Source organism: Cryptomeria japonica, unplaced genomic scaffold, assembly GCF_030272615.1.
Source record: "Cryptomeria japonica unplaced genomic scaffold, Sugi_1.0 HiC_scaffold_166, whole genome shotgun sequence".
NCBI lineage: Eukaryota > Viridiplantae > Streptophyta > Pinopsida > Cupressales > Cupressaceae > Cryptomeria > Cryptomeria japonica.
In genome coordinates, this window is record NW_026728988.1 from 219730 (window position 1) to 232500 (window position 12771).

Here is a 12771-nt window from a genome sequence, read left to right on the forward strand (position 1 = left end):
TCCAAGGTGCGCACCTCTGGTGTGCTCCAAAGCTCTCTCCAGCTGCGTGCACCTGCCCCGGCCGCGCACCCGGCCCCGCCCAGCTTCGCTCACCTGTCCCGGGCGTCTGGTGCGGAACCTTAGAGTAAGAAACATCACCGTGCACCTTGGCCAACGTGCGCGACTCGACCGAGCGCGCACTGGCCGAGGTGCACACCGATTTCACCTGGGTGCGCGCGCAGCACCTCGGGCGCACCGGGGTGCGCGCACAACGCCCGGGTTGCACCGTGGCCTGTGTGCTCGGGGCGCCTCGGGTGCGCGCTCGGTGTCGCCCCCGCGCGCGCGGTAGTGCGGGCAGCGCACCCCGGCCCGGCCCGGCCCCGACGAGAACGCAAACGGGCAAAAGGTTTATTCAAATAGCATTGCGACGCCCGGCGAAAAACTAAGAAAGGGTGCAACACCGGGACTTCCCGGGAGGTCACCCATCCCAGTACTACTCCGGCCCAAGCGCGCTTAACTGCGGAGTTCTGATGGGATCCGGTGCACTAACGCTGGTATGATCGCACCCGTTATGAGCTTGTCGCAGTGTGTACTTAGCAAACCGCGACCCACGTGCGAATCCACCCCGGCCACCCACCCCCGTCGAGGTGCACACCCTCCCTCGCGAAGTGCGCCCCGTTCGCCAAGTGTGAGCCCTGCCCGGGTGCGCGCACCTTGCTAGGGCGTCGGGTGTGCACCCGGCCCGGCCTACGTGCGTGCACCTGGACGGGGCGTCGTGTGCGTGCAGTGTCCCGTCTGCAACGCGGTGCCCACACACCACCTCGGGCGCAACGACCTGCGCTCACATGTGGGCCGAGTGCACCTTGGTGCATGTTCGGGGCGCCTCGGGTGCACGCTCGATCTTGCCCCGGTGCACCAAGGCGCTCGGTTTGCCCCGGGTGCGCACTTGGTGCAAGGTGGGCACCCAAAATAGGGATCAAGCACCAAAACACAAGTTTCGGGATGCAAAATGGGACCCAAGGACCACAAATGCGTTCCAAGACCCATGATGGGTCCACGAGAACAAAAATGTGTTCCGAGACTTAATAAACAAATATTGGGTTTTAGGAGAAGAAACATGCTCTGATGCCCAAAACGAGAATCGACCCCGAAAAGGCCACAGGCCAAAAGTGGGATGCGAGACAAAAAAAAATGGGACCCGAGGACCAAAATTGGGTTCCCAGGTCGAAGACAGGGCAACCGGACAAGAAACGACCTCTAAGGCTCGAAATGAGTCCCGACGACTAAAACTTGACAAGAAGCACCCATCAGGCACCCAACTCGACACCCATGGGATGCCGACCCACCCGGGCTTCCACCTAGCACACCTTGGCACCCACCCACCCTCGCACCCAACCTCGCACCCAACTTAGCACCTTTGAACCCACATTGGCACTCACCCTGACCCTGGCACCTTGGAACCCACATTGGCACTCACCTTGACCCTGGCACCCACCTTTGCACTCACCTTGGGACCCACCCTGGCTCCCACCTCGGCACCCACCCAGACACCCACCTTGGTTCCTTGGCACCCACCTTGGATCCTTGGCACCCACCCCGACACCCACCTTGGCACGCAACTTGGCTACTTGCCACCCACCTTGGCTCCTTGACGCCCACCCCGACAACCACCCCGTGACCTACCCTGGCTAGGGTTGGTGCACACCCACCCTGGTGCCCACCTTGGCACCCACCCCATGACCCACCTTGGCACGCACCTTAGTACCCACCCTGTTACCCACCCTAGGACCCACCCCGTGACCCACCTTGGCCAGGGTGGGTGCACCCACCCTGGTGCCCACCTTGGCACCCACCCATCCTAGCACCCAGCCTGTGACCGGGCTTGGAACCCAACCTTGCACCCGTCTTGGCCAGTGTGGGTGCGCACCCATCCTGGCACCCACGTTGTGACACACCCTTTAACCCACGCACCCTAGCAGCCACGTTGGCACCCACCTTGGAACACAACCTAGCAACTTGGCACCCACCCCGTGACCCACCTTGGCATCCACCATAGCAGTCGCCCACTTGGCACCCACCTTGGAACCCAAGTTGGCACCCACCTCGGCACCCACCTTGACACTTGTGGACCCACCTTGCCACTCACCCTAGCATCGACCCATCCTAGCACCCACCCTGGCACCTTTGCACCCTAGCACTCACCCATCCTAGCACCTAACCTGTGACCCACCTTGACACTCACCCTCGCACCCACCTTGGAACCCAACCTAGCACCCACCCACCCTGACACCAACCCTAGCACCTACCCACCCTTGCACCCACCCTGTGACCCATCTTGGCACCCACCCATCCTACCACTCAACCTATCACCCACCTTCTCACCCACCTTGGCATCCACCTTAGCACCCACCCACACTGGCACCTTGGCACCCACCTCGGGCAAGGTGGGTGCACACCCACCCTGACACCCAATTTAGAACCAACCGAGCATGTTACCCACCTTGGCACCCACATTGCAGCCCACCCTAGTACCCACCCTATGACCCACATTGGCATCCACACCCTAGCACCCAGGCACCTCGACACCCGCCTTGACACGCACCCTAGCACTAAACCTGTGACCCACCTTGGAACTCACCCTAGAACCCACCCACCCTGTGAACCACCTTGGCATCCACCTTAGCACCCACCCACCTTGGCACCCACTCTAGCACTCACCCATCCTAACACCCAACTTGTTACCCACCTTGGCACCCGCCCTCGCGTCCACCTTGAAACCCACCCTAGCACCCACCCACGCAGGAGCCCACCTTGGCACCCAACCTAACACCCACGCATCCTGGCACCCAACTTGTGACCCACCTTGGAACCCACCCTAGTACCCACCTTTGAACCCACTATATCACCAACCCACCTTGGCACCCACCCTATGACCCTCTTTGGAATCCACCCTAGCACGCACCCACCCTGGCACCCACCATGGAGCGCACCCTAGCACCCACCCACCTCGGCACGCACCTCAACACCCACCTTGGTGTGCGCACTGCGCCAACCTCTCAAAGACCCTATGTGGTGCGCTCCAAAGTGTACACCTTTGGTGCGCTCCAAGGTGCGCACCTTTGGTGCACACCGAGGTGCACACCAAAGTGTGCACCGAGGTGAGCACCAAAGTGCACTCCAAGGTGCACACCAAGGCGTGCACCTTTGGTGCGGTCAATGCAAACGAATTCGGAAGTTGGGGTCGATGTCCTAATCGCTGCTGCAGACTACACGTATGAGAATCGGACAAATAGCTTTATATAGGGGAGGTGTTGCGTTTGATGGGTCGACTCCCCTGGTTGTGTGCACTGCACCAACTTCAAAGACCCTGTCTTGTTTAAGAAGTCAAAAGTTGGGGTGGATGTCCTAATCATTGCTGCAGTCTACGCATGTATGAGAATCAGACAAATAGCTTATATAGGGGAGGTGTTGCATTCGGTGGGTTGACTCCCCTGGTTGTGCGCACTGCGCCAACCTCAAAGACCCCGCATAGCAGAAGAAGTCGGAAGTCGGATTTTGGTGAGCACCAAGGCGTGCACCTTTGGTGCGGTCAACGCAGACGAATTCAGAAGTTGGGGTGGATGTCCTAATCGTTGTTGCAGGCTACACATGTATGAGAATCAGACAAATAGCTTATATAGGGGAGGTGTTGGGTTTGATGGGTCAACTCCCTTGGTTGTGCGCATTACGCCAACCTCAAAGACCTTGTTTTCGTTAAGAAGTCAAAAGTTGGGGTCAATGTCCTAATGGCTCCTGTAGGCTACACATGTATGAGAATCGGACAAATAGCTTATATAGGGGAGGTGTTGGGTTTGATGGGTCGACTCCCCTGGTTGTGCGCATTACGTCAACCTCAAAGACCTTGTTTTCGTTAAGAAGTCAAAAGTTGGGGTCGATGTCCTAATTGCTCCTGTAGACTACACATGTATGAGAATCAGACAAATAGCTTATATAGGGGAGGTGTTGGGTTTGATGGGTTGACTCCCCTAGTTGTTCGCATTACACCAACCTCAAAGACCTTGTTTTCGTTTAGAAGCCGAAAGTTGGGGTCGATGTCCTAATTGCTCCTGCAGGCTACGCATGTATGAGAATCAGACAAATAGCTTATATAGGGGAGGTGTTGGGTTTGATGGGTCGACTCCCCTGGTTGTGCGCATTGCGCCAACCTCAAAGACCCTGCATTGCGGATGAAGTCGAAAGTCAGAGTTTGGTGTGCTACAAGGTGTGGTCGAAGGTGCTCACCTAGGTGTGCACCTTTGGAGCGCAGGAAAAGTGCCCTCCAAAAGTGCGCACCTTTGGAGTGCACAAAAGTGCCCTCCAAAAGTGCGCACCTTTGGAGCGCACAAAAGTGCCCTCCAAAAAGTGCCCTCCAAAAGTGCGCACCTTTGGAGCGCACAAAAGTGCCCTCCAAAAAGTGCCCTCCAAAAGTGCGCACCTTTGGAGTGCAGAAAAGTGCCCTCCAAAAAGTGCCCTCCAAAAGTGTGCACCTTTGGAGTGCACAAAAGTGCCCTCCAAAAGTGCGCACCTTTGGAGCGCAGAAAAGTGCCCTCCAAAAAGTGCCCTCCAAAAGTGCGCACCTTTGGAGCGCAGAAAAGTGCCCTCCAAAAAGTGCCCTCCAAAAGTGCGCACCTTTGGAGCGCAGAAAAGTGCCCTCCAAAAAGTGCCCTCCAAAAGTGCGCACCTTTGGAGCGCAGAAAAGTGCCCTCCAAAAAGTGCCCTCCAAAAGTGCGCACCTTTGGAGCGCACAAAAGTGCCCTCCAAAAAGTGCCCTCCAAAAGTGCGCACCTTTGGAGCGCACAAAAGTGCCCTCCAAAAGTGCGCACCTTTGGAGCGCACAAAAGTGCCCTCCAAAAGTGCGCACTTTTGGTGCGCACCAAGGCGCTGGTTCGGTCGTTGCAGGCGAGTTCGGAAGTTGGGGTCGATGTCCTGGTCAGAGGTGCAAACTACACAGGTGTGGGAATCGGACAAATAGCTTATATAGGGGAGGTGTATGCTTCGATGGGTCGACTCCCCGGGTTGAGCGCACCGCGCCAACCTCAAAGACCCTACAGTATGGATGAAGTCGGAAGTTGGGTCCGATGACCGATTCGATACGTAGGCATATTGGCGAGGTCTGAATTTGTGTCCGATGACCTGCCATGCGCAGGAAGGCGGAATTTGGGTCCGATGACCGAGTTGATGGCGTGCCATGCGCAGAAAGGCGGAATTTGGGTCCGATGACCGAGTTGATGTTGATGGCCCGCCATGCACAGGAAGGCGGAATTTGGGTCCGATGACCGATTTGAAGGCGTGCCATGCGCAGAAAGGCGGAGTTTGGGTCCGATGACCGAGTTGATATTGATGGCCCGCCATGCGCAGGAAGGCGGAATTTGGGTCCGATGACCTGACATACGCATGGAGTCCGACTCGGGGGCCGATGTTCGATTCGATGACTTGCATTGTGGGTAAAGTCGGAAGTTGTGGTCTTTGACCCGATTCGATGACCAGACTTCGGCTGCTTGAGAATCGGACAAATAACTTATATAGGGGAGGTAGTGTTCTCGAGCATCCTCCCCCCGTGCCCGTTTATGTCGATTGATGCTGGTGCTCGACTGGTTGGAGCGCTCGGATGCAAAAATCTTGCACCAGGATTTATCGATTGTGATGGACACGGCAAGTCTCCTGATTGCTATGCAGGAGCTCATCGTGAATCTCTATGCGGCCTTGGTATGGACTCGACCTGCGGAATGGTTCGGCAATGGTAGTCGCTCCAACACGTCCTTGCAATGGCCACAGAGGTGATTCGACTAGAGCTCCAGTCTAGCTTTTGGGTTGCTTGGCGGACTGGTATAGCCGCGATCGAGTTCCGGCCATGAACGTTTTAGATAGCTCTTGGGCTTTCTGGGACGGAAGTCGGAAGTTTGGGCTGTTGTCCGATTTGATGACCATTCTTCGGATGTGTGAGAATCGGACAAATAACTTATATAGGGGACTGTGTTGTCTCACGCAGCCCCCTCCGTGCCCCTCTATCTCGACCGATGTTGGTGCTTGAAAGGGTTGGGATCGCTCGGATTTATAAACGTGCACCACCATTTGTCGAGTGTGAGGGACGCGGCAGGTCTCCTAAATGCTATACGGGCGCTCTCTGAGAATCTCTATCCGGCCTCGACACAGACTAGTCTTGCTGAATGGTTTGGCACTGGTAGTCGATCCAACACGTCGTTGTTGTGGCCGCCTAGGCGATTCGATTCGAGCCCCCGTCTAGCTTTTGGGTTGCTTGGCGGATTTTGCCCTATCCGCAAGTGAGCTCGGTCCCTAAACGTTCGAGAAACCCGATTGCTATGCGCCGACTCTCTTTCTTGCGAGCCTCCATCTAGCTTTTGGGTCTCTACGGAACGGAAGTCGGAATCTGGGACCGTTGTTTGATTCGACGAGGCAGACTACGGTTGTGCGAGAATCGGACAAATAACTTATATAGGGGAGGTGTTGACTGGAGCATTCTCCCCCGTGCCCCTCTAACTCGACCAATGCTGGCGCTCGAACGGTGGTAGCGCTCGGATTTTCGTTGAGCGCCAGCATTGGTCGATTTAGAGGGGCATGCGAGATTCCCGAATGCTATGCGAGGGCTCTAACGGAAATGTCTATTGGTTTCGGTATGGATGCAATTGCGAGTGGTTCGGCAAAGGTAGTCGTTCCGATGCGTCCATGTCGTGGCCAAATCGATAATTCGATTTGAGCCCTCGTATAGCATTTGGGTCTCTCGATGTGATTCCGCATTCCAGTCCCTTTGGGCACTGCTTGAGCCGCATCCCAGGGGGTTCCCTTCCCAATAATCTGCCTCGCAACCCGATTGCTATGCGGTGAGGCTCCTCGGCCGCCTCGGAACTATCTGTGTATCAGACGCATCGCGGGATAAGGGGTTGGCAACGGTAGTCGCCCCAAGCGCGTCCGATGCTTGGACCATTCCGAGGCGGCCCTGAAGCCTCTTCCGTCTAGCCGTTGGGTCCTTCTCGCCGCATCCCTTGCCTCGCACCCCGATTGCTATGCGGTGAGGCTCCTCGGCCGCCTTGGAACTATCTGTGTATCAGACGCATCGCGGGATAAGGGGTTGTCACTGGTAGTCGCCCCAAGCGCGTCCGATGCTTGGACCATTCCGAGGCGGCCCTGAAGCCTCTTCCGTCTAGCCGTTGGGTCCTTCTCGCCGCATCCCTCGACTCGCACCCCGATTGCTATGCGGTGAGGCTCCTCGGCCGCCTTGGAACTATCTGTGTATCGGACGCGTCGCGGGATAAGGGGTTGTCACTGGTAGTCGCCCCAAGCGCGTCCGATGCTTGGACCATTCCGAGGCGGCCCTGAAGCCTCTTCCGTCTAGCCGTTGGGTCCTTCTCGCCGCATCCCTCGCCTCGCACCCCGATTGCTATGCGGTGAGGCTCCTCGGCCGCCTTGGAACTATCTGTGTATCGGACGCGTCGCGGGATAAGGGGTTGTCACTGGTAGTCGCCCCAAGCGCGTGCGATGCATGGACCATTCCCAGGCGGCCCTGAAGCCTCTTCCGTCTAGCCGTTGGGTCCTTCTCGCCGCATCCCTCGCCTCGCACCCCGATTGCTATGCGGTGAGGCTCCTCGGCCGCCTTGGAACTATCTGTGTATCGGACGCGTCGCGGGATAAGGGGTTGTCACTGGTAGTCGCCCCAAGCGCGTCCGATGCTTGGACCATTCCGAGGCGGCCCTGAAGCCTCTTCCGTCTAGCCGTTGGGTCCTTCTCGCCGCATCCCTCGCCTCGCACCCCGATTGCTATGCGGTGAGGCTCCTCGGCCGCCTTGGAACTATCTGTGTATCGGACGCGTCGCGGGATAAGGGGTTGTCACTGGTAGTCGCCCCAAGCGCGTCCGATGCTTGGACCATTCCGAGGCGGCCCTGAAGCCTCTTCCGTCTAGCCGTTGGGTCCTTCTCGCCGCATCCCTCGCCTCGCACCCCGATTGCTATGCGGTGAGGCTCCTCGGCCGCCTTGGAACTATCTGTGTATCGGACGCGTCGCGGGATAAGGGGTTGTCACTGGTAGTCGCCCCAAGCGCGTCCGATGCTTGGACCATTCCGAGGCGGCCCTGAAGCCTCTTCCGTCTAGCCGTTGGGTCCTTCTCGCCGCATCCCTCGCCTCGCACCCCGATTGCTATGCGGTGAGGCTCCTCGGCCGCCTTGGAACTATCTGTGTATCGGACGCATCGCGGGATAAGGGGTTGTCACTGGTAGTCGCCCCAAGCGCGTCCGATGCTTGGACCATTCCGAGGCGGCCCTGAAGCCTCTTCCGTCTAGCCGTTGGGTCCTTCTCGCCGCATCCCTCGCCTCGCACCCCGATTGCTATGCGGTGAGGCTCCTCGGCCGCCTTGGAACTATCTGTGTATCGGACGCGTCGCGGGATAAGGGGTTGTCACTGGTAGTCGCCCCAAGCGCGTCCGATGCTTGGACCATTCCGAGGCGGCCCTGAAGCCTCTTCCGTCTAGCCGTTGGGTCCTTCTCGCCGCATCCCTCGCCTCGCACCCCGATTGCTATGCGGTGAGGCTCCTCGGCCGCCTTGGAACTATCTGTGTATCGGACGCGTCGCGGGATAAGGGGTTGTCACTGGTAGTCGCCCCAAGCGCGTCCGATGCTTGGACCATTCTGAGGCGGACCTGAAGCCTCTTCCGTCTAGCCGTTGGGTCCTTCTCGCCGCATCCCTCGCCTCGCACCCCGATTGCTATGCGGTGAGGCTCCTCGGCCGCCTTGGAACTATCTGTGTATCGGACGCGTCGCGGGATAAGGGGTTGTCACTGGTAGTCGCCCCAAGCGCGTCCGATGCTTGGACCATTCCGAGGCGGCCCTGAAGCCTCTTCCGTCTAGCCGTTGGGTCCTTCTTGCCGCATCCCTCGCCTCGCACCCCGATTGCTATGCGGTGAGGCTCCTCGGCCGCCTTGGAACTATCTGTGTATCGGACGCGTCGCGGGATAAGGGGTTGTCACTGGTAGTCGCCCCAAGCGCGTCCGATGCTTGGACCATTCCGAGGCGGCCCTGAAGCCTCTTCCGTCTAGCCGTTGGGTCCTTCTCGCCGCATCCCTCGCCTCGCACCCCGATTGCTATGCGGTGAGGCTCCTCGGCCGCCTTGGAACTATCTGTGTATCGGACGCCTCGCGGGATAAGGGGTTGTCACTGGTAGTCGCCCCAAGCGCGTCCGATGCTTGGACCATTCCGAGGCGGCCCTGAAGCCTCTTCCGTCTAGCCGTTGGGTCCTTCTCGCCGCATCCCTCGCCTCGCACCCCGATTGCTATGCGGTGAGGCTCCTCGGCCGCCTTGGAACTATCTGTGTATCGGACGCGTCGCGGGATAAGGGGTTGTCACTGGTAGTCGCCCCAAGCGCGTCCGATGCTTGGACCATTCCGAGGCGGACCTGAAGCCTCTTCCGTCTAGCCGTTGGGTCCTTCTCGCCGCATCCCTCGCCTCGCACCCCGATTGCTATGCGGTGAGGCTCCTCGGCCGCCTTGGAACTATCTGTGTATCGGACGCGTCGCGGGATAAGGGGTTGTCACTGGTAGTCGCCCCAAGCGCGTCCGATGCTTGGACCATTCCGAGGCGGCCCTGAAGCCTCTTCCGTCTAGCCGTTGGGTCCTTCTCGCCGCATCCCTCGCCTCGCACCCCGATTGCTATGCGGTGAGGCTCCTCGGCCGCCTTGGAACTATCTGTGTATCGGACGCGTCGCGGGATAAGGGGTTGTCACTGGTAGTCGCCCCAAGCGCGTCCGATGCTTGGACCATTCCGAGGCGGACCTGAAGCCTCTTCCCTCTAGCCGTTGGGGCTTTCTCGCCGCATCCCTCGCCTCGCACCCCGATTGCTATTCGGTGAGGCTCCTCGGCCGCCTTGGAACTATCTGTGTATCGGACGCATCGCGGGATAAGGGGTTGGCAGTGGTAGTCGCCCCAAGCGCGTCCGATGCTTGGACCATTCCGAGGCGGCCCTGCAGCCTCTTCCGTCTAGCCGTTGGGGCCATCTCGCTGCATCCCCCACCTCGCACCACGATTGCTATGCGGTGAGGCTCCTTGGCCGCCTCGGAACTATCTGTGTATCGGACGCATCGCGGGATAAGGGGTTGTCACTGGTAGTCGCCCCAAGCGCGTCCGATGCTTGGACTATTCCGAGGCGGCCCTGCAGCCTCTTCCGTCTAGCCGTTGGGGCCATCTCGCCGCATCCCCCAGCTCCTCGGCCGCCTCGGAACTATCTGTGTATCGGACGCATCGCGGGATAAGGGGTTGGCAGTGGTAGTCGCCCCAAGCGCGTTCGATGCTTGGACTATTCCGAGGCGGCCCCGCAGCCTCTTCCGTCTACCCTTTGGGGCCATCTCGCCGCATCCCTCGCCTCGCACCCCGATTGCTATGCGGTGAGGCTCCTCGGCCGCCTGGGAACTATCTTCGTATCGGATGCATCGCGGGATAAGGGGTTGTCACTGGTAGTCGCCCCAAGCGCGTCCGATGCTTGGACTATTCCGAGGCGGCCCTGTGGCCTCTTCCGTCTAGCCGTTGGGGCCATCTCGCCGCATCCCTCACCTCGCACCCCCATTGCTATGCGGTGAGGCTCCTCGGCCGCCTTGGAACTGTCTTCGTATCGGAAGCATCGCGGGATAAGGGGTTGTCACTGGTAGTCGCCCCAAGCGCGTCCGATGCTTGGACTATTCCGAGGCGGCCCTGCAGCCTCTTCCGTCTAGCCGTTGGGGCCATCTCGCCGCATCCCCCACCTCGCACCCGGATTGCTATGCGGTGAGGCTCCTCGGCCGCCTTGGAACTATCTTCGTATCGGACGCATCGCGGGATAAGGGGTTGTCACTGGTAGTCGCCCCAAGCGCGTCCGATGCTTGGACTATTCCGACGCGGCCCTGTGGCCTCTTCCGTCTAGCCGTTGGGGCCATCTCGCCGCATCCCCCACCTCGCACCCCGATTGCTATGCGGTGAGGCTCCTCGGCCGCCTTGGAACCATCTTCGTATCGGACGCATCGCGGGATGAGGGGTTGTCACTGGTAGTCGCCCCAAGCGCGTCCGATGCTTGGACCATTCCGAGGCGGCCCTGAAGCCTCTTCCGTCTAGCCGTTGGGGCCTTCCCGCCCCATCCCTCGCCTCGCACCCCCGATTGCTATGCGGTGAGGCTCCTCGGCCGCCTTGGAACCATCTGTGTATCGGACGCATCGCGGGATAAGGGGTTGGCACTGGTAGTCGCCCCAAGCGCGTCCGATGCTTGGAGCATTCCGAGGTGGCCCTGAAGCCTCTTCCGTCTAGCCGTTGGGGCCTTCCCGCCCCATCCCTCGCCTCGCACCCCGATTGATATGCGGTGAGGCTCCTCGGCCGCCTTGGAACTATCTGTGTATCGGACGCATCGCGGGATAAGGGGTTGGCACTGGTAGTCGTCCCAATCGCGTCCGATGCTTGGACCATTCCGAGGCGGCCCTGCAGCCTCTTCCGTTTAGCCGTCGGGGCCTTCCCGCCGCATCCCTCGCCTCGCATCCCGATTCCTATGCGGTGAGTCTTCTCGGCCGCCGCGGAACTATACCTGTTATTGCTACTGCATCCTTCGGCTGGTAACCTCCTCTGCCGCCTTGGAACGTTCTCTTTGTCGGACGCGTCGCGGGATAAGGGGTTGGCACTGGTAGTCGCCCCAAGCGCGCCCGATGCATAGACCGCTCCGAGTTGACCTTGCTTTCAGCCTCTCACATGCATAGACCTCTCTGAGTCGACCCTGCAGCCTCTCACGTTTAGCCTTTGGAATCTCGCCTCACAACATGATTGCTATCCTTGATGCATCCCTTGCCTCGAGCCCTGATTGCTTTCTTGGCTGCATCCCTCCTCTCCTCACAGCCCGGTTGTCATCACTGCTTCATCCGTCGCTTCATGCATTCTGGCTGCTGGGCCCTTCCCACCGCACACCTCGATTGCTATCTCTTCTGCATCACACACCCCGATTGCTATCTCTGCTACATCCCTCGGCTCTCACTTCTGCATCCTTCGCCTCCCACCTCGATTGCTATCAATGCTGCATCCGTAACCTCACACCCCGATTGCTATGCGGGGAGGCTCCTTGGCCGCCTTGGAAATTTCTGTGTGTCGGACGCACCGCGGGATAAGGGGTTGGCACTGGTAGTCGCCCCAAGTGCGCCCGATTCTTAGACCGCTTCGAGGTGACCTCGTAGCCTCTTTCGTCCAGGCTTCCTGCCTTCAACGCCCTTTTTACACCTCGATTGCTATGCGCGGGCTCGTTGGCGTCTATCACCTCTCTGCGAAGAGTGGCACGATGATTGTTGGGGTAAATCGTAGCAGTCCGATCTCTGGCCTTGGGCCATTGTGAGGGCTGATCGATTTCCTGTGCGCATCTCGTGTTCGCCCAGTAACAGACTCGACGACTTGTAATCGGTCTTGTTCCCGATTGTTCCTGGAGGTAGTCTTCGGAACTCTTGGATTTGACCTGTCACTCGAACTGTCCTCTTCCGAGGATGCTTGTGTGTGTGTGCTTGTGCCATTTCCTTGGCGGTATTAACGAGATATTAAAGAGCGGAGTGAGCGCCTCGCCCAGCTATGTTTGGGGCTCTCACTCCCTTACCCGGTGTGCGACCGCTTTGCACGTAGGTTGCGGAGCATCGCGACTCTTTCGATGTTTGGCGGTTGTCTTCCGGTGATGCGTTGGTCCCGAAGTGCACGTTACTAGCATTTCTGCCATTGTTCTCGATCTTTGGCACGTTCCTTCGTTGCAATTGGATATATATCTC

General features: G+C 59.0%; 1 non-coding gene across 1 annotated transcript; it reads right to left on the reverse strand.

Moving 5' to 3' along the window:
• Window positions 1-428: 428 nt before the first annotated feature.
• Window positions 429-547, reverse strand: LOC131867242 (5S ribosomal RNA). The gene has a single exon (XR_009365801.1). It is a non-coding gene; the product is annotated as a 5S ribosomal RNA (ribosomal RNA).
• Window positions 548-12771: the final 12224 nt, after the last annotated feature.